This window comes from Macrobrachium nipponense, chromosome 8 (genome assembly GCF_015104395.2).
Source record: "Macrobrachium nipponense isolate FS-2020 chromosome 8, ASM1510439v2, whole genome shotgun sequence".
Taxonomy (NCBI): domain Eukaryota; kingdom Metazoa; phylum Arthropoda; class Malacostraca; order Decapoda; family Palaemonidae; genus Macrobrachium; species Macrobrachium nipponense.
Genome location: NC_087203.1, coordinates 44,915,202 through 44,935,614, shown reverse-complemented (window position 1 = coordinate 44,935,614; position 20,413 = coordinate 44,915,202). Strand labels below are relative to the sequence as shown.

At 35.3% G+C, this 20,413-nt stretch overlaps 2 protein-coding genes across 16 annotated transcripts in view; one reads left to right on the top strand and one right to left on the bottom strand.

Annotated features, from left to right (window-relative positions):
• LOC135222732 (uncharacterized) overlaps positions 1–20,413 on the bottom strand; it is a 377,836-nt gene that overhangs the window by 223,880 nt on the left and 133,543 nt on the right. The gene's annotated exons all lie outside the window — the stretch shown is intronic.
• Positions 1–20,413, top strand: part of LOC135222731 (excitatory amino acid transporter 3-like) — a 472,230-nt gene that overhangs the window by 410,494 nt on the left and 41,323 nt on the right. Inside the window, exon 1 of one of the 15 annotated variants that reach the window (XM_064260956.1) lies at positions 5,229–5,360. The exons of the other annotated variants lie outside the window; for them this stretch is intronic. The gene's annotated coding sequence lies outside the window, so the exon portion shown is untranslated. Of the gene's footprint in view, positions 1–5,228; positions 5,361–20,413 lie in introns of those variants that run through there. 15 annotated transcript variants of the gene reach the window in all.

Genomic DNA, 20,413 nt, shown 5'->3' with positions numbered 1-20,413 from the left:
AATAAAACATTATTCTAGATAATAATGATAAAACTTTTATATCGTTATAAATGCAAAAGTATTTTGATGATTATGATAAAACCTCATTTTATATCATTATAAATATAATATTATTCTAGATAATAATGATAAAACCTCATTTTATATCATTATAAATACAATGTTTTGTAGATAATAATGATAAAACCTTATTTTATATCATTATAAATACAAAAGTATTTTGATTATGATGAAACCTCATTTTCTATAATTATGAATACAATGTTATCTAGATGATAATGATAAAACCTTATTTTATATCATCATAAATACAGCATTATCTAGATAAGAATGATAACACTTTATATCCTTATAAATACAAAAGTATATTGATGATTATGATAAAACTACATTTTATGTCATTATAAATACAATATTTTCTAGATAATAATGATAAAAACTTATTTTATATCATAAATACAAACGTACTTTGATGATTATGATAAAACCTCATATTATGTCATTATGAATAGAATTTTATTCTAGATAATAATGAGAAAACCTTTTTTATATCATAAATACAAAAGCATTTTGAGGATAATGATAAAACTTTATATCATTATAAGTACAAACACCAAATTCACAGTGTGGCCTCATTGGCACCTCTGCTTGAACCTGGACCCCAGGGTCTGTTGCTAGTTTCAGGAGCCGGTATTCAACACCATATTCTAGTCGTGTGAAGTAATGGTGGGTTAGTGTCGTCAGTGAACCTCACGCGGTGCACTGTAGGCATTACTCAAGGTTATTCACAGCGTCTTTTCCTTAGGTACCTAGCTGCTTAACCCCTGTAAGAGAGAGAGAGAGAGAGAGAGAGAGAGAGAGAGAGAGAGAGAGATAGGGTAGTACAGAAGAACCGACTGTTATCCATTTCTAGATTCTTTATGTTCTGTATTTATAAATTTATATATATATATATATATATATATATATATATATATATATATATTATATATATGTGTGTGTGTGTGTGTATGTGTGTGTGAGCGCGTGCGTGCGTGTTTATGAATGTGTTACATATATGAATATATGCACTACACCTCTTTATATTCGCAAAAATTAAGCTACAAATATCACTTAATAACGAATATATATAATATATATTATATATATATATATATATATATATATATATATATATATATATATATACTATATATATATATGTATATATATAATGTGTGTTTTTTTTTTTTTTTTTTGGTTACATAAGGAAAAATAAATATGAAGGAAAGTTTAATAATTTAATAGGTGAAATCAATCTTGTTTAAATGGCATCACAATTATCAGCATTCCCGCTTTCATTGTAACTAACTGTAACCTTTTTTTCTTTTTTTAAGAATGCCAACATTCATTTCCTTTTTAATAATCAATAAATGGATGCTCTTGTCATTTCTGGGGGAGGAAGTGACGTAAGCTATGGAGAGGGGGGGTGGGGGGGGGGGGGGAGGGGGAGGGGGCTTTGTTTGTGGTCCCTTTAACTCTTAACATTTAATACAGTGAGGCAATCATTGTAAAGGTCGGTCATGTTTTCCTTCTTTGTTAAGGCGTTGATGATTATCTTGTCAATTTTAGCTCGAATATTTTCCTTAATCTCTCTCTCTCTCTTTCTCTCTGCAGTATTTTTTTTCTGTAGCGTGGGTTACGTCCAAGTATGTTTTCCTCTATGTAGTACCCTGAAGTCTCTCTCTCTCTCTCCGATCTCCTTCAATTCTCTCCCCTCTCTCTCGTCTCTCTCTCTGCTCTCTCTCCGGTTGTTCACATGTCAAACAGGTTTTAGATAGTTTTATGTGAAATTCCATCAAATTAAAGTGAAGTAGTAAACTGGAAAAGCTCTATCATTAACCGAGTACTGGTAATATCATAAAGAATAATATTCAAAGCTTGTAAAATTACAGTATAACCCTTATCATATTCGTTTATAATTATTGACGTCTAAAGAGTCGTCGTTTTCACAATCCAGATGTTTTCATATCATTGCTATGATATCTTCTGTATGTTTATTTTATTACTTTTAATGTTCTTAACGTCTTGTTAGTGCTCACCTTATAATTTAACACGACATCTGCACAAGACAGCTTTCGTGGCTTTTGTCAGTGTTTAGTAGTGGACGGAAATTTAATTTTCGAGTAATGAAATCTACGATGGATTATTGTCTAAAACATTTTTTTTTTCTCCCAACGTGTCTGAGTAAACAGCAAATCTGTATAAAATCAGTGATTAAATGTTAAGACGGGTTTCGTTTGTACGGGTCATGACACCTGTTGTTTCGGACTTTTTAAATTTTAGATTTACGTGGAACTTCTAAATTAACTTTTAAAAAAAGGAAGAACTAATCTATATTAACTTTTGAAAAGGAAAGGTGTGCAATGTAAATTAACTTTTAATAAGGGAAAGGCGTGATAGAATCATATCTCCTAAAAGCAGCATCATGGTGGAAAAGTGTTTTAAGTCAGAGGAGCTGATCCAACCATGGTACTATGATCTCTCAAGACTTCTAATTGTTAAAACAGATTCGAGTTTCTTATCCATGACTCACGCGACACCTCTCTCTCTCTCTCTCTCTCTCTCTCTCTCTCTCTCTCTCTCTCTCTCTCTCTCTCTCTCTCTCTCATACCAAAAGCTGTCACGTTGAATATACTTAGAAAGCGATAGAGCTCCTGCGTTGCCACTTCTATTGCATCATAAACTTTCGCGTGTGACAACTTAGTTTCCTTTCTGTATTTGAATTTCCTGCTTTGGAGTAACTTATGTATATCTTTTAAGGGGTGTGCATCACTCGTATCTTATTCTTTTAACGTTATCCATATGTTTCGTTGCGTTTCAAGGCGGATGGACGGCAAATGGAGTAAATTGCAAAGAATAGAAGGCAGTTGACCCTTCCACACACTCAGGGACAACGAAGGAAACATTTTCCCGCGCTTGTAGACTCGACGTAGGAACGCGTCTCGGGTCTTCTTCGGTGATAAATTGATCTTTACGGCTGTAAGGATGCCTTCTCCGACCTTTTCCCCTTCTCGACGTAGAGGGGAATTGAAAAGAAGGAGCCAAGAACCGAGAAAACGTTCGCCGCTGCTTCGCGTCACGGAAATTACGCGGGAAATGAAGGCGCGAAAACTGGAACGGCGCATGCGCTGTCGGAACGAGGCCACCCCTAATGTTTGCGCTGTGCAGCACGTTTTTTATTTGTTTATATAGGTGGAGGTGAGGTGGTTAGGGGGGTGGGGAAGTGGGGGGATGGTTGAAGGGTTTAAGGGGAAAGGGTTGGACTCGTTATCCGAGTTTGTATTTTTGGAATAGGTCTGTTTGCCTTTGACTGGGAGAGGAGAGAGGTGTTGTGATTCCCGTTGTGCGATCAGTTTTTTTTATATATACGACTCATATATTTTTATTTTTATATAAAACCAATAGTTTAATTTCAGGGCAGCTTGATTAGCTCCCGTCACTGTGAGTGAAGGTAAGGGTCCCATTGCAATTGTTTTTTATATGTATAAAATATAATTTTTTTATGAAAAGAAGAACAAAAATAATAAAGAAGACACGAACAGGGAGGTCTTCTAAGGTAGTCATAGTCTGGATCGTATCGAAAAGCATAACAGAACTTGCTTATTGTTGACAAGGTTATTGTCGTATTGTTCTCCTTGCATGTGCTTTTTGTGGAAGCAAGCAGCGGTTAGATGCAGTTTGCGGTATATTCGTATGACTTTGTTTTTTAACCTCACTAATTACGCTTATGGCAAAGAATAGAATCGTTAACATTTTGGTCGGACGTAAGAATATTACGTATTTATAGATGCATTAACTCTTAAGTGTTAATCAAATTAACCAAGCTCTTAGTGCGGCATTCCTCTCTCTCTCTCTCTCTCTCTCTCTCTCTCTCTCTCTCTCTCAGTGATTTTTCCGTGCATAAAGTTATTTTTGTAACTCGTAATTCATATGATTCATCTGAAACAACCGCGACTGTTGATGAAGGCTTACCAAGTATATTTCATTTTCAACAGGGCCTCGGCTCTCTCTCTCTCTCTCTCTCTCTCTCTCTCTCTCTCTCTCTCTCTGCTGAATCAGTATTTGCGGCGTCAACACATGTAATTGGTAACCTTATGACCCTGAATATATATATATATATATATATATATATATATATATATATATATATATATATATATATATATATATATATATATATATATATATATATATATATATATATATATACATATATATATATATATATATATATATATATACACACACATACACACACCCTCCACCCGTAGGGTGTTAGTGCCATCAGTGTACCTCAAGTGAGGTGTACTGTAGGCATTACTAAAAGTTCTTTGCACCTGCTCTTCTGCCCCCTAGCTACAACTGCGAGGTATTCCTCCTATGACACCTTTGTAAAGCCTTTTACTCTCTATTTTCATTTCGGCACTAAGTGACCTTACAGGTTCAAGCGCTGGGCTTTCAGCCTACATTGTATATGTTCTGTATATTGTCATGCCCTTCCTACACCCACCCAACTTCAAAACACCTTTCAGAGATTCTTTGCTCCCAATTTCCATATCAACACTGAATGGCCTCATAGGTTCCAACGCTTGGCCTTTGGCCAAAACTTTTGTGGATGCTTGTACGAAATAAGACTACCTTTGTCAAGCGTATTAGTGAGAGTTACAAGGACAGTGGAACAACGACTCCTATTCTAGTTTGTTATTATGCAGCCTGTGACTTGGAACCTTGAAGTAAATGTTTATGAGCAATATCTTTGATTTATGTTCACTCGCTTTTATTTTTATTTTTCGAGCAAGAACGCTTTTCTTTGGCGGCGTGCTGTTATCGAGTTAAGAATAAGTGTTCGCTTATATTTTGGATACACAAGAAAGCTCCTATCTTCAGGAAATGCCTGCTCAGTATCGCCATGTCTCTGGCGATAAATCCAGTTATTAGAACGATCAAGAGTATCACATGCGTGCTAATCCCTCTGGAGTTGTTAAGAAGTGAGAATAGTTGTCGGTTTTTGTTTTACCTTTTATGTAATATTAATAATAATGTAATGTGATGTAATATAATATATATACTATATATATGTTTGTGTATGTGCGTGTGTTATATAACATCCTATGAAACGGCTCAGCTTCTGATAATGTTGTAACAGTACCTGCAATCCAAGACAGTTGCCAATTATGCGTCATATCCTCCCATTGCGTAGTTTGAGGTCATTCAAAGCCATGTCGAGTATTCATAGGACGCCAGGCTTTGAGGCATGACGTACTGTTAAAGGAGATCGCCTCATTTGTGGAAGGACCCACTATAGGATTTAATTGAAGGTAATGATCACTTAGTTTTGATTCATCAAAGAAGAATGATTTAATTTTGGTAGTGAGTGTTCATAGTGAAAAATTATTACTTTGGTGAAGATTTATTGCGATATTATTTCTTAGTGAAGATTTATTGCGAGGGTGGGGTTTTATTTTTTTAAGTGCTTCTGTGGTTATCTAAAACGAGATTTAATATGTTTATTATGTTTACCATTGCTCTTTAAAAGAGTGGTGAACTGCAATAAAATAAGGGTTGCTCATTTTACCAGTGTGTGTTGTGTGTGTGTGTTTTTTCTGTGGTATGATGTGTACATGTTTAGCAATGAAGTCATCAGTGTATTCAATGGGAAATATCTGTAGTCATCACCAGCTATGAATTACAAATAATTATGAAAATGGCCTTCTGTGGGTAGTGTGCTCAGGGCAACAGGGTCATATGTCACAACTGGGAGATTTTTTCCTTAATATTTTTCCTACTTTTAACTTTCTCTAGTTTATTCGGGTGTCTGATTATACAAAGGATGTTGTTTATGATTCTAGTAGCGTTTTCAAGCTCATTTACTTATTATCTTTTATTATCATTGTTGATCTTACTTATTATTTCAGTTTCATAAGTAAAATTAACGGAATCAGCGATATAATTTAGTTTATATAAACCCTACGTGATAAATCAGAGCACAAATTTAAATTTGCAGGTGATTATGTAGCTGTCTTTTGAGAAGTCGTTCCATATTGAATTGTTGCCCTTCCAATGTGTTAAATGGTTGCCCTTCAAATGTGTTAAATTGTTGCCCTTAACATGTGTTAAATTGTTGCCCTTCAAATGTGTTAAATTGTTGCCCTTAACATGTGTTAAATTGTTGTCCCTTAACATGTGTTAAATTGTTGTCCTTCAAATGTGTTAAATTGCTGTCCTTAACATGTGTTAAATTGTTGCCCTTAACATGTGTTAAATTGCTGCCCTTCAAATGTGTTAAATTGCTGCCCTTCAAATGTAACTTCAAAAACTTGGCCTTTGACGTCCCCAAGTACGTATTTCCTAAAGACGTTTACAGGAAATTTGTATTTCTAGCCATTTTTTTTAAAGTCAATATTCTTTAAATTTTCATTACTTCATGAGTCTTCCTGCGCGGTTGTCACTGAAGTTTTTTTTTTATTTGTTTCGTGTTATTGGGTGCGCATTTTAGCGCAGAGTGATTGATAAGGGATGGATTTGGTCGTGCTAAGAGATGGCGTCAGTTGGCGTTTATGGTCAGTAGACAGTGATTTTAGATAGCAAAAGAGGCAATTTTCATCGTTGAAATTGAGCTTACTGAAACTTTAGACGATGCCTTGAATCTTGCTTAACCTTTCTTATGTAGAAGATAATCAACTCATTCGATTTTGGTAGTGAAAGAAACCTGGAGATCGGTCGCTTATACATAGATTGGCGAACAGCTTTCTAAGGATGGCTAAAAATAAATGAATAAATAAAAGAAAAGACAAACACAAAGAACGTGACACCAGTGGGTGGCATTACGAAGCAGTGCTAAGCCTCCAGTAGCATTAGATCATTTTTATTTGGCGCTGCCAAGCAACGGAAACTAAGAATCGAATGACTCAATGAAACCTGACGCCATCTCTGACTTACACACCGTATGATCCAATCCTTTCTAGAGCAGTCTCGACAAGAGTTGCGTCTCTTCGTATTGTAAGATTATAAGCTCTTTTGCTTTCAAGTCCAAGAACCATGTCCTTTTGGAATTTGAGAAGCAACAAAGGTCCCCATCAAAATTGTCGCGTGGAACACCAGACATGTTCATTGTTCAGGCAGAATAATGACGCCTTCTCTTTCTTTTTTGTTTAGAATCTTCGGCTGAAAATTCATACAGACAGTCAGTAGACTATAAAGCAGTGGTTCCCATACGTGGGGCGTACCAGGGGGTAACTTGATTTTTAAAGGGGGCGGTTCGAGAATGTTTAAACCAAGTTAATATCCTTTTAGTCTTCCTCCACCTGAATATCAGAGTTATGGTATATCACTAAATGGGGCATTGGGATTATAGATGAGTTTAGGTGTAGCATGGCCGAAAAAAGTTTGGGAACCACTGCTAAAAATACCCATGGGGAAAGAAATATATGCCTAATGTTGCTCTCAGCAACTATACGGGATTCAGTCACCCTGATAGTGATCAAGATGAAGTGCCTGGGTCCCAAGCACGTGAGGCAGACAGGAAGTTTATGAATGTGGTCTTATTGTCTTGACTTGTCGCTAAGGCGTTGCCTAGATCACTAGCTTGTCTGGTTTCCCTGAAGGGTTCTCTTTGTTTTGTGTCAGGTCATTGTTGTACAGTACTACACAAGCATGTTGACTGTCATAAAAACATTGAGTATATCTTAGTTGAACCAGACCACTGAGCTCATTAATAGCTCTCCTGGGGCTGGTCCGAAGGATTAGATATTTTCACGTGGCTAGGAACCAACTGGTTACGTTGCAACGGGACCTACAGCTTATTGTGGGATTCGAACCGCATTCTATCGAGAAATGAATTTCCAATCACCAGAAACCAATTCGTGTGATTCCACGTTGGCAGAGCGGGGAATCGAACTCGCGACTACCGAATGGCTAGGCGAGCACGTAAGTCACTCGTCCAACGAGGAATGGTTAGCTGCAGAGGCTCTGCGGTAGGGTCTTGAAATTCGAGTTTTCTGCAGTATGGAAAAATGATGATTACCGTACAATCTTGGCACACTGCGTTATCACGATCTTTTGGGACAAAACGCGATCTTACAAAACGAAACAATTTTGCACAATTTGCTTTTATTATGAAGAAAGGCTTTGTGGAAATTTAGGATAGCAAAATTTACTTATTATGATTTCAGTTGGAAGTATTACTTCAGTATAACCTTAAATTTTGTATATAAAGACAATGTTTTACTTTGAAAGTATTCTTTGAATTTTATTTCCTATGTATTTGGGTTTATCTAGTTTCCATCCGCCGTTTTCACTCAAAAGATAATAAATCTAACTGTATTGACCCCGTAAGTTGGGGGGTGGGGTCAGTTCGTCAGTGCACCTAACGCAGTGTAATGTAGGCATTACTTAAGGGTCTTTGCTGTGTCCCTTCCGCCCCCAGCTGCAACCTCTTTTATTCCTTTTACTGTACCTCCGTTCATATTCTCTTTCTTCCATCTGACTTTCCACCCTCTCTAACAATTGAGACATACGGTAACTCATGTTACACCTTTCAAACCATCTTACTGTCAGTTTCCCTTTCAGTACTGAATGACCTCATAGGTCCCAGCGCTTGGCCTTTGGCCTAAATGCTATGCTCTATTCAACTGCATTGAACCAATCTCAGATCCTTCTCAGTATGTTTAAACCACTTATCCTCGTGTGGGGTTACAAGACTTCAGAAAGAGCTTAATGTATCATAATGGTCAGTATCCCAGATTCAATAATCATTTATATATATATATATATATATATATATATATATATATATATATATATATATATATATACATATACATATATATATATATATATATATATATATATATATTATATGCCTATTTTATATATGTATGTATGTATGTATAGTATGTATAATATATATATATATATATATATATATATATATATATATAGAGAGAGAGAGAGAGAGAGAGAGAATTATTGTTATTAATTATTTGGAAGAAGATTCAGCCTTATCATTTTTATATGTAGAAAGAAATCTATTATTATTAATATCATTTATTTGGAAGTAGATTGAGTCTCATAATTTTTTGTGTACAGAGAAAACAATTATAAATATGATTTTCAACTTACTACCAAACGAACCCCATATTATATGCGACTACTATCGGTGTTCGTGTTTAAACGTACTAATCTTGATTACGTTCGTGGCCCATAGCAGCATAAAGCGTTCTGTGTCTGTTTTTTAATTCATGTTGAAGTCTGGGTTTCATGGCCAAGGTCCTTTTGTGTTACGTAAAAGGTTTTAGCACAGAGAAACCCGAAGAGATTAACTTGGTGTGATGCAGCGTTGTTGTCGGGTGGTTCAAGGAGCTGTTAGAGATATGTGCACGTAACAAAAACATCAGTTATCTCATGTATTTCACGTACTTTCCTTTCGTCCAGCGGTTCTTTTTTGTAGTTTTTTTGTTTTGTGTTATCGCTTTTAAGCCCCATTGCGTTATATATATAAAGGATATATAATTACATTATATATATTATTATATACAATATATATATATATAATATAATAATTATATAATAATATATATGTGTGTGTGTGTGCGTCGAGACTGCCTTTTTTGATATATAAAAAAAAAAGTTTCGAGAATGACTTTATTTTGTAATAAAAAAATTTTTTCGAGGGACAATTTTTTCTTTATGAAAATAATTTGTTCGAAGACTGCCTTTATTTTTATAAAAAAATAAATTTTTTTCGATGCTGCCTTTTTTTTTATATAGATTTTTTTTGGAGAGTTCCTGTTACTCTACCTTTTTTTTTTTTTTTAACCTGATGAAAATGCACTTTGAAGTAGCCGGGAAGTTTTTCCTTTCATTCAGTTATCATTTTATCATTTACAAATATATTTTATATATATATATATATATATATATATATATATATATATATATATATATATATTATAATATATATATATATATATATATATATAAAAGCGAATTCCACAGGTAAATGATAGTCAGAAATCCAATCGCTTTCGTCTTTACTCAGACATTAACTCCTTGACATTGGTCTGAGTAAAGACGAAAGCGCTTGGATTTCTGGTTATCATTTTCCTTGTGGAATTCGCTTATTTATGAAGTCACGTGCAATACTGTGATTTTTAAGCAATATATATATTATATATACATATATATATATATATATATATATATATATATCTATATATATATATATAATACATAAAGGATAATATATATAATATTATATATATATATAATATATATATATATATATATATATTAAATCGAATTTCCACAGGTAAATGATAGTCCAGAAATCCAATCGCTTTCGTCCTTTCTCGACATTAACTTCCTTGACAATTGTCCTTAGTAAAGACGAAAGCGCTTAGGATTTCTGGTTATCATTTTCCTGTGGAATTCGCTTATTTAGTGAAGTCACGTGCAAGTACTGTGATTTTTTAAAAGCATTATTATATATATTAACGGTATAATTTATATTATAATATTATACTAATATTATATTTATATATAAATTTACTATACTTAATAACAGGTAATAATACGGATAAATCAGGTATATAAAGGATAATAGGAAAACAAGGTAAATAGTAGGCTAGTAGTGAAAACTGACAGAAGAACGAGCAGAAAAATACATAGTTATCTAAAACGTATTGGATAAACTAACCCACAGTGGCATATAAATTTCATACCCAGAAGATTTCAAATACAAGACATTTACATCAATTCCAAGTTTAATGTAGAATCTAGTCTCTGGGAAATGTTGATAACTACAGTTTTTTAATCATATGATGATTGCTTCCAGATTGCGTTAAAATACATGGAAAATGCGTACAATACATTCTGCGTGAAAGTCTGCGTCCGAAACCCATTTCATGACTGTGACTTCGGCTGCTGTGCTGTTTATTCTAGACTTATTAGTACAATTTTACATTGTCTGTCAACTCCATAACATTATGAAGAGACATAACATAGAACTTGATTATGAAAAGGATATAATTGGATTAACTTTTCATTCGAATCGCCGATAAACGATATATATAAAAAAAATCATAACAACGCCATTCGAACGCGGGACTTTCAACCAATCATCATCAAGCTGCCCACTAGTTTTAAATGCATTTTCGCCAATTAAGAAAAAAAACGAAATAATTAGAACTTGATTCAACGTTGATTTTTATTTCGGGCATATTTATGACGTAATCCTTTCCCGTTTGTAAGTTAGACGTATTTATCACATTTTTTTTTTAGAGAGAGAGAGATAGAGAGAGAGAGAGTTAGGTTGAAAAAGGCATCATCATCTCCTTTGCCTCTAGTAAGCAATAAGGAAGTCTTCAGTTATGACTTTTTTTATCCATAACTTTGCTTTACGCTACATTAATCCCGCCTTGCTATGACCACCCGAGGAAGGATGAAAAAAAAACGGAGATAAGCAACACACGGCAAATAAACGGCGGTTTGGAAGCCTCTCTCTCTCTCTCTCTCAAGGAAGCGGTGAGGGAAGATGCATAGTGGCTATTCGCCTGTGTGAAAATTGAGAGAGAGAGAGAGAGAGATTTCTGGCTGGAGGTGTCTTATTTACCCTACATGCCCGATTGCGTTTGGGGCATCATGACCCCGTAGAGTTTTCCACTTGCGTATCCACACCGGCTTTCGCGATTCGATTTCCTGAAGAAGTTTTGAATAGCGTTTCAACTTATACTTTGGCATTTGAATGAAAGAAACGTGTACTTCTCCATCGCAGCTGCCATATATGTACAATTTCATTTTCAAAATCTGTATCCTCGGCTTTCTGTCATCAGTTTCGTCGTGGCGGCCAAATCCTAGTTGCATAAGAACTGTAAGTTTGTCCTTGTATGCAAATGCAACTTGCAAAAGTATATGGTAATTTATACAAGACGTTGCTAAGATAATGTTTGTGGAGATTTCGCACATCCTAATATGGCCGCCCTGTCAGTTGGCAATACCCCTATATGTATGTAGTATATATATATATATAAATATATATATATCTATATATATAATATATATATATATAATATATGTATTGTATATGTATATATATATGTGTGTGTGTGTGTGTGTGTACATACACTTTTTTTTATTAGCTGAAGGCACTAGGCACTGGGAAAGTTTAAAAAAGAAAAGACAGAATGCCAAGTACTTTCGAGTATTTAATACATCTTTGTGCCCCCGAACATGTGTTAAATACACGAAAGTACTTGGCACTCTGTCTTCTCTTTTTGAAACTTTCCCTAGTGCCTTCAACTAATAAAAAAAAAATCACGTGATTACTTTTGTGATTTCTTAGCATATACATACACATGCATACATAATAAATACACAGCGCATATGCAAAGCAAATTACTTATCCAAATGATACACACTTTATCATTGATACTATAATTCTTCATTTTGGCATAATAATACCAGGATAATCATCAAATGAACATCTATCATTTGGCATCATTGTGTGGAGTTTTCCAGGAACCAACTTAGAGAACAGGATCTTTTTAGGTCTTCGGCAAAATCAGTTATGGCCGCCATGTCACGTGATCTGCATCATCGGAGATTTCAAACGATTCTTTTCATTTGCACGGTTATTATAGCTTGGCTTTGCATCAAGGGATTAATTTCAGTTATATACCAGGATAATGACGATGGTGAATTTAAATGCCGATGCGTTTTGGAAATGTATTAAAAGCTTTTAAATTAAAAAGAAAATTCATATCTCTTAATATTTTTAACTCTTTCTTTAATTGTATTATAATACTGTAATCACTTGCAGAGGGGGACCAGTTGGTCTTGAAACTGTAGGGAATTTTAACGTTTTAGATATTATAGATATATATTAATATATATATATATATATATATAGATATATATACATACTACATACATACATACAATACATACATACATACATCAAAACACAAACGAGACTTTGATTTATTCTTACGGCACCACAAGTGTGTTCATTATATATTTATATTGATGATGATGATAATAAGGATACGAGCGACAATGAATTTTTTTTTTTCTTATTAGGTCTCCAAATAATAAGACACATTCAAGGGTCTGACACACTCTTAGTTTGCATTATGAAACCATTTAGTGGGATCATTCGATTTTGGTTTTCAAGTTTTTGACAGTTTTTGAAAAACTATGAAATCATTCAGTGGTATAATTTTTTTTCTTTGGTTTTCAAGTTTTCGGAAGACTGAAATCATTTAGTGGTCAGTTTTTTTATTTTATGTATATTTTTCAAGTTTTGAAAGTTTTTAAAAGACTGATATCATTTAGTGGTCTAGTTTTTTTTAATTATATTTTTTTATTCTCTTTTTTCAAGTTTTGCAAGCTTCTCTTTGAAAGGACTGGAAATCATTTAAGTGGTCTTTTTTAGTTTTTTATTTCAGTATATTTTTTCAAGTTTTGAAAGTTTGTTTTTAAAAAAGACTGATATCATTTAGTGGCTAGTTTTTTTTTTTAATTATTTTTTTATTTTTTTTTTTTTTTTTTTCCCCCTTTTTTTTTTTCAAGTTTTGCAAGCTTTTTGAAAGACTGAAATCATTTAGTGGTCTAGTTTTTTTATTTTATGTATATTTTTTCAAGTTTTGAAAGTTTTTAAAAGACTGATATCATTTAGTGGTCTAGTTTTTTTTATATTTTTTTATTCTATTTTTTCAAGTTTTGAAAGCTTTTTGAAAGACTAAAATCATTTAGTGGTATAATTTTTTTTCAAGTGTTTGAAATTTTTTGAAAGGATATGAAATCATTTATTGGTATATTTTTTCAAGTTTTTGAAAGAATACGAAATCATTTATTGGTATATTTTTTCCAATTTTTTTATGACCATCAAATCATTCAGTGGGGAAAATTTTTTTTCGTGTTTTTGAAAGTTTTTGAAAGGCTATGAAATCATTCAGTGGGATTAATTTTGAGGGAACCGTTCTAGTTCCTGAAAGACTAAAAGACGCCTGTGCGCTCTCTCTCTCTCTCTCTTTCTCTCTCTCTCTCTCTCTCTCTCTCTCTCTCTCTCTCGCGCGCGCGCACTTGAACTGGAGATGAAAGTGACGGATGACAGTTGTCTTGTATTAAGAGCGAACTTGATCCCCGGGAGAGTGATATAACTAGACGGATGTCCTGTGTTGCCACTTCGTATCGAAAAAACGGTAATAAACGTGGCCTACTCGTTTTTCCTGGGTATGGGCGGGAGGGGGCGTGTACTGGTTAATAGTAAATGGGCGGAATTAAGTTGATTGAGACATTGATGTCGTCAGTAAATTTTAAGATGGAATCCTATGCTCAGGATGAGTTACAAGATTACAAAGATGGAATTAACCTTTTGCTCAGTTGATCTTATATTTTGATAATGGGAAGGTCATTTCCCCTCATATTCCCATTTCCCGTAGGAGGGCAGCGCCATCAGTGCACCCCATGCGGTGCACTGCAGGCATTACTTAAGGTTTTCATTGCAGCGTCCCTTCGGCTCCTAGCTGCAACCCCTTTCGTTCCTTTTACTGTACCTCCGTTCATATTCTCTTTTTTCCATCTTACTTTCCTCCTCCTCCTGACAATTGATTCATAGTGCAACTGCTTTGAGGTTTTCTTCCTCCTATTACGACTAGTATCCCTTTCAGCGCTGAGTGACCTCATAGATCGCAACGTTTGGCTTTCGACCTAAATTATATATTTTATATCTATATATGTCTTCGTATTTCCCTTAAGAGCAATAAAAAAAGGACAGGGCTTCAGTTTGTCATGCTCTGTGTTCTTGGTCATTTGGAAGGTTAGTTCTTTTGGAGATCTTGACCACTTGCTTCCAGTGTCCTTCTTGCTTGCTCTCTTGCTTGCCAAAGCAAGCATCTTCTTCCACATCACCGAATCGTCGTTCGCAAATTGCTTCATGCTGAAAAAAAAAAAGTTCAGGCAAACTTGTTTTTATAAAGTTGCTCGTGAAGATTTTAATGGCGACTTAACTTTTGTTCGTATGTGGTGATGGGCGATGGTCAGCCAAGTGGGGGAAGATCATCCGTTCTTCATTTATTGCATTTTAGTCATTTAGGCATCGACGTACTTCGTAGCTACACATTTTCTCGTAGAAATCAAACATCTTTATGGTCGTAGGCATTAAGGTATCATTTTGAAACTCGCATTGCAAAAAAAATTATTTTATTATTTTTTGTTTTATTGCAAAATGTCTTTTATTTATTTATTTTTGAGAATGTAGCCACATGTTTGTAAACTTTCTAAGTGTTTATCTTGAAAACTTGGATACATGTTTATCCCCCCTCTTTTTTTTTTTTTTTTTTTTTTTTTTAATATAGCTACATGTTTGTAAACATTCTAAATTTTTATCTTGAACACTTGGATACATGTTAGAATTTTTTTTTTAAAGGGGGGATGACCATCAGTTAATATTTATTTCCCTTTTATTTTTTTTATTTATCTTTTTTTTTTTGATTTTTTTTGAGGGGGAGAGCCATCAGTTAATGGCCCTAATTTCCCCCTCCTCCCCCCCTTCTCTCTCTCTCTCTCTCTCTCCTCTCTCTCTCTCTCTCTCTCTCTCTCTCTCAGTTCGCGCTATTTTGGACTCGCTACTGCTGCTGGCGCGTTCCCACCAAAGAAAGACCTTTCGTGATGAGTCCTGCTTCTTGTAGGATTCCACGAGGAGCGAAAGGATGAACAGAGACGAACGACTCCCCGAGGAATGTGGGTCAGGGATCATTGTTTGTTGTAAATGTCCCAGTTGACTGGGTGAGATGACTCTGTTTTTTAGCAGTCGGCTCTGGTTTCATCCCAGTTAGGGAACGAAGAGAGAGAGAGAGAGAGAGAGAGAGAGAGAGAGAGAGAGGAAGGGGGGGCCATGAGGGGAACAGAAAAAGATCAGAGGCTAAGAAGGGAAGATGTATAAGAAGTAGTTACACAACAACACATCAGAACAAGCTTCTTTTTTTTTTTTTTTTTTTGTTTTTTTTTTTTTTTTTTTTTTTTGAGGGCTGAAACAAGGGATTAAGTGACACCAGGAAATGAATTTACCCTCTCTCTCTCTCTCTCTCTCTCTCTCTCTCTCTCTCTCTCTCTCTCTCTCTCTCTCATCAGCTTCCTTGTTTCCCATATTTTCCACGGGTGTTAAACTTGGTCTCCCATTGTCTTTTATTTATGTCAAAGGGTTGTAATGGCTGGCGCCTCTTGGGAAGTGTTCAAAAAGGCCAGAAATATATAAGAGGAGGAAAAGAAGCTTTCTTGCTTAACAAAAGAGCATCGAACAAAGTGGAACTGTGTGTGAATGGCGTCTCCTTCATTCCATTCATTGGTATCGAAACTTTATTCAGTTTGATTTTCGTTCTGAATTTTTTTCACTTTAGCCTTATGCTTCTTGTTGATTCAGTGTTGTTCGTAAATTTATATATATATATTTTTTTTTTTTTAAGAACTTGGCTACATGTTTATAAATAAACTTTTTATTTTTTTTACTTGTAAACTTGATTATTTTACAACTTGGCTATGTTTGTAAACTTTTTCAATTTTTTCACAGCTTGCTACATGTTTTAAGTTTTTTTTTAATTTTGTACATGTAAACTTAATTTTTTTTTTTACAACTTTGCTACATGTTTTTTTTATTTTTATTTAGTTATTTACAAGTTTGTAAACTTTAATTTTTTTTTTACAACTTGTACTACTTTTTGTAGGGGGGGGGGGGGGGTGCGGTTTGGTGGGGGACCAGTTAGTGGCCCTTATACTCTCTCTCTCTCTCTCTCTCTCTCTCTCTATCTCTGTTCGTGCTATTTTCGAGTTGTCATCGGTGGCGTCTTCCCACCACCATTCTTTGTCAAATTATTGAAATAGGCTGATGATGGCCAATGATTTGTTTAGTTCGTGTTTATTGTAATTATTGCGTCACACAGTAATTGAGTTTGTATAATTTCTTCTTGCGCATGATTTTGATTGATGGTCGTAAAAATTGATTTTTTTTTACCGAGTACATTTTTTTCGTAGCAAAATTAGTGAAAAACTTGTTAGTTAACATTTTAGTAAATCGTTGTTAATTGTATGGCAGACGTTCATATTATTTATAACCTTTTCGTCCATTTAGGTATGTTAGAATTCCCGTTGAATTTCATCCTTATACTGGCTGCCATTGTGTATGAAGTGACAGACGATAAGTATTCCCAGAGAGAGAGAGAGAGAGTGTGTGTGTCGATCTTTACATCCTGTGTCTATGTTCTCAGCAATATACTTGCCAGCAGTAATAGCGCGTTTAAAGTCATTACAAAATACAGAAGTCTTTTTCTGTATTCATTTCCGTATCTCGGAATCTTAACAAACATTTCACACGATCAAGGTTATGAGAGTACTTAAAAAAAAAAAAAAAAAAAACACACACACACACACACACGGAGAGACTCGTGACAGATACCCCAGCTGTTCAGATCCCTCATAGCTTGCTTTCTTACTTTCCTGTGCAGGCGCGCAAGCGAGTGGAACCTCTGTTTTCGTTTTTTACGTCATCTAACTAATGTCAGGACACTTGCATATCATCCGTCATAAATGCAAATGAGTTGGCTGTTCGAAATACGAGTAGTCAGAAGATGAACCCCATTCAAATGGAACAAGCCCACCCAAGGGGCCACTGACTTGAAATTCAAGTTTCCAAAGAATATTATGGTCTTCACTTGAGAGAAGTAACAGAAGGTAAATGGGAAATACAGAGAGGAGAGATCGCGTATTTGAAAGGGAGAAAATTAGATAAAATGATGAACAGATAGGGAAAAAAATATAAATAAATTTGATGTGTTCAGTACGTAAACTTATGTACCTTGTCCTAGTCACGTATATTTGTGCACTTGTGAATTGTCTTATACAGTTTTTACACGTCTCTCTCTCTCTCTCTCTCTCTCTCTCTCTCTCTCTCTCTCTCTCTCTCTCTCTCTCTCTCTCTTTTCTCCTTTCCGGTGAACACCATATTCTTTGGAAGCTTGAATTTCAAGTCAGTGACCCGTTTGGTGGGCTTGTTCCTTATGAATTGGGTTAATCTTCTAAATAATAATAATAAAATAAATAATAATAATAATAATAATAATAATAATAATAATAATAATAATAATAATAATAATGGAGAAACAAATCCACAGTTATGTAAATGTACATAGATCTAAATTTAAAACTTTAAGGATATCTTTCGGGAATCTGTTTCGTTCCCCATATCAATCTGATTGATAAGGGGAACCGAACAGATTCCCGAAAGCTATCAATAAAGTTTTTAATATGAATACATTTACATAAATGTGGATTTGCTTCTCCATTTGAAGACTCGTGCTACTATGAGGATATTTTAATATTAATAATGACAATTTCTCTCTCTCTCTCTCTCTCTCTCTCTCTCTCTCTCTCTCTCTCTCTCTCTCTCAGAGGCTAGATCGACACAGATATACGTATCGCTTAACCCGATACCATGATGTTAGGGCAACAGCTGCATTGCTTCGTTGACCATGATGCTACTACTCTCTGGCAGCTTCTGTTTTGGGTATCAAACTTTCCTTTCGTCCCACGAGGGAACTCTCCGGAACTTTTTGTACTGTAATAGGAGCACTGTGAGTGGTTCCGTATTTGCCGTTTCCTTATCGGTAATTTTCGTCTTTGTAACATATGATTGACGCCTGTTCGTATTATGTGTGTCTACGGTCTTTCCTTTCGCCTTTCATGCGAGCGCCTGCTAATGTTTGTAGTTTGCCGCTGGACCGTTGTGGTATTGGATGAAGGAATCATATAATATATATAGGAACATACATACATACGCGTACATACGCACACACACTTCAACCTATATATGATGATGGCATCATTCCGAATTTGTTCACGTTTATTCTTCAAACTCCTCTCTCCTTTTTTCTGTATTGAGCTGCTTCCTCCATTGGGACTGATGACATATTAATATTGTCGATCACCACAGCACACTTGTAGGATATTTATGTAAACGATGTTGTTGTTATTGTTGTTATTTGAGATTAAGCTGGCCTTATGCCAGCACGGGCTCCTGCTCCTAGAGCAGCCCGTAGGTATGTAAACGGTATACTGTTGTTTACATAATCTTAGTTACGTGCTCACTATTACTTAACGCCATGAAATGAGAGACTTTTCGCATGAAATGAGTAAATTAGCCTTCCGTTTCTCTCCTCATGCATTGTCTCTTACGCAGAAGGGATCGGGGGGGGGGGGGGGGGGGGGGGGATGGGGGGGGGGGGGGGGGGGGGGGGGTGGAGAGAGAGAGAGAGAGAGAGAGAGAGAGAGAGAGCATTATAATGACGCAACTTATACGCGCGTATCGTCTTACGCAGTTGCCTTCTTTCTCACGTCCCCTCCCTTTCGTGTCTTGTTCCTCCAGCCAGGCAGGTGGTGCCGGTGGCACTGTTCATCATTACCGATGTACTAGGGTTCACATGGCACTAATTCTCTCTCTCTCTCTCTCTCTCTCTCTCTCTCTCTCTCTCTCTCGTGTGTGTTATGATGCGTACCCACTTCTCGAAGAGGCTACGGGAGTACTTCCTCCTGTCCTCCACCTCCCCTCCACACCTCTTCCTCCATTATCCCCTTCCCCTCTCTCTCTCTCTCTCTCTCTCTCTCTCTCTCTCTCTCTCTCATCTCCCCTCACTCTCATCTCTCTCTCTCTCTCACCTCCTTCCCTCGCGCCTCCGGTAAGCGTCGCTTAACTAAGCTCTTCCTCTCAGCCTCTCTTAAACATTCTCATAATTTATTGCTACCTCTCTTCCTTCTCCTTCTCCTCCTCCTCCGCTTTCTTCTCAGCCCCCCCTCTTCTAATCGCTGTTCTGGCGGGTTTCACGTCCTCTTTGGTAGATAAGTCTCTCTCTCTCTCTCTCTCTCTCTCTCTCTCTCTCTCTCTGAATTTTCGTCCGAAACTTCATTCTGTTTTTTGCTTGTGGTATCTTGCGTTTCGCTTAGTACTTTTTTTTTTGTTCCATATTTATATATGATGTATTATGTTGCTTATTTAATATAATGGATTTCCCAGAATCACAGAAATTTAAATACTTTTTAATGAACAGAAAGAAACGAAAGACGAATTCAAGGACTTTAAACAAGACAAGCTGCTAGGAAAACACTAACTGTATAATAATAATAATAATAATAATAATAATAATAATAATAATAATAATAATAATAATAATAATAATAATAATAATACTGTTAAAAAAATGGCAGAATAAGCGAGTTGATGTTATAGCAAAAACAATATATAAAATCAACTCGCTTAATTCTGCCATTCTTTTTAATAGCATTTGCCTAAGAGAGGGTCTTCTACCAAAATGATAATAATAATAAT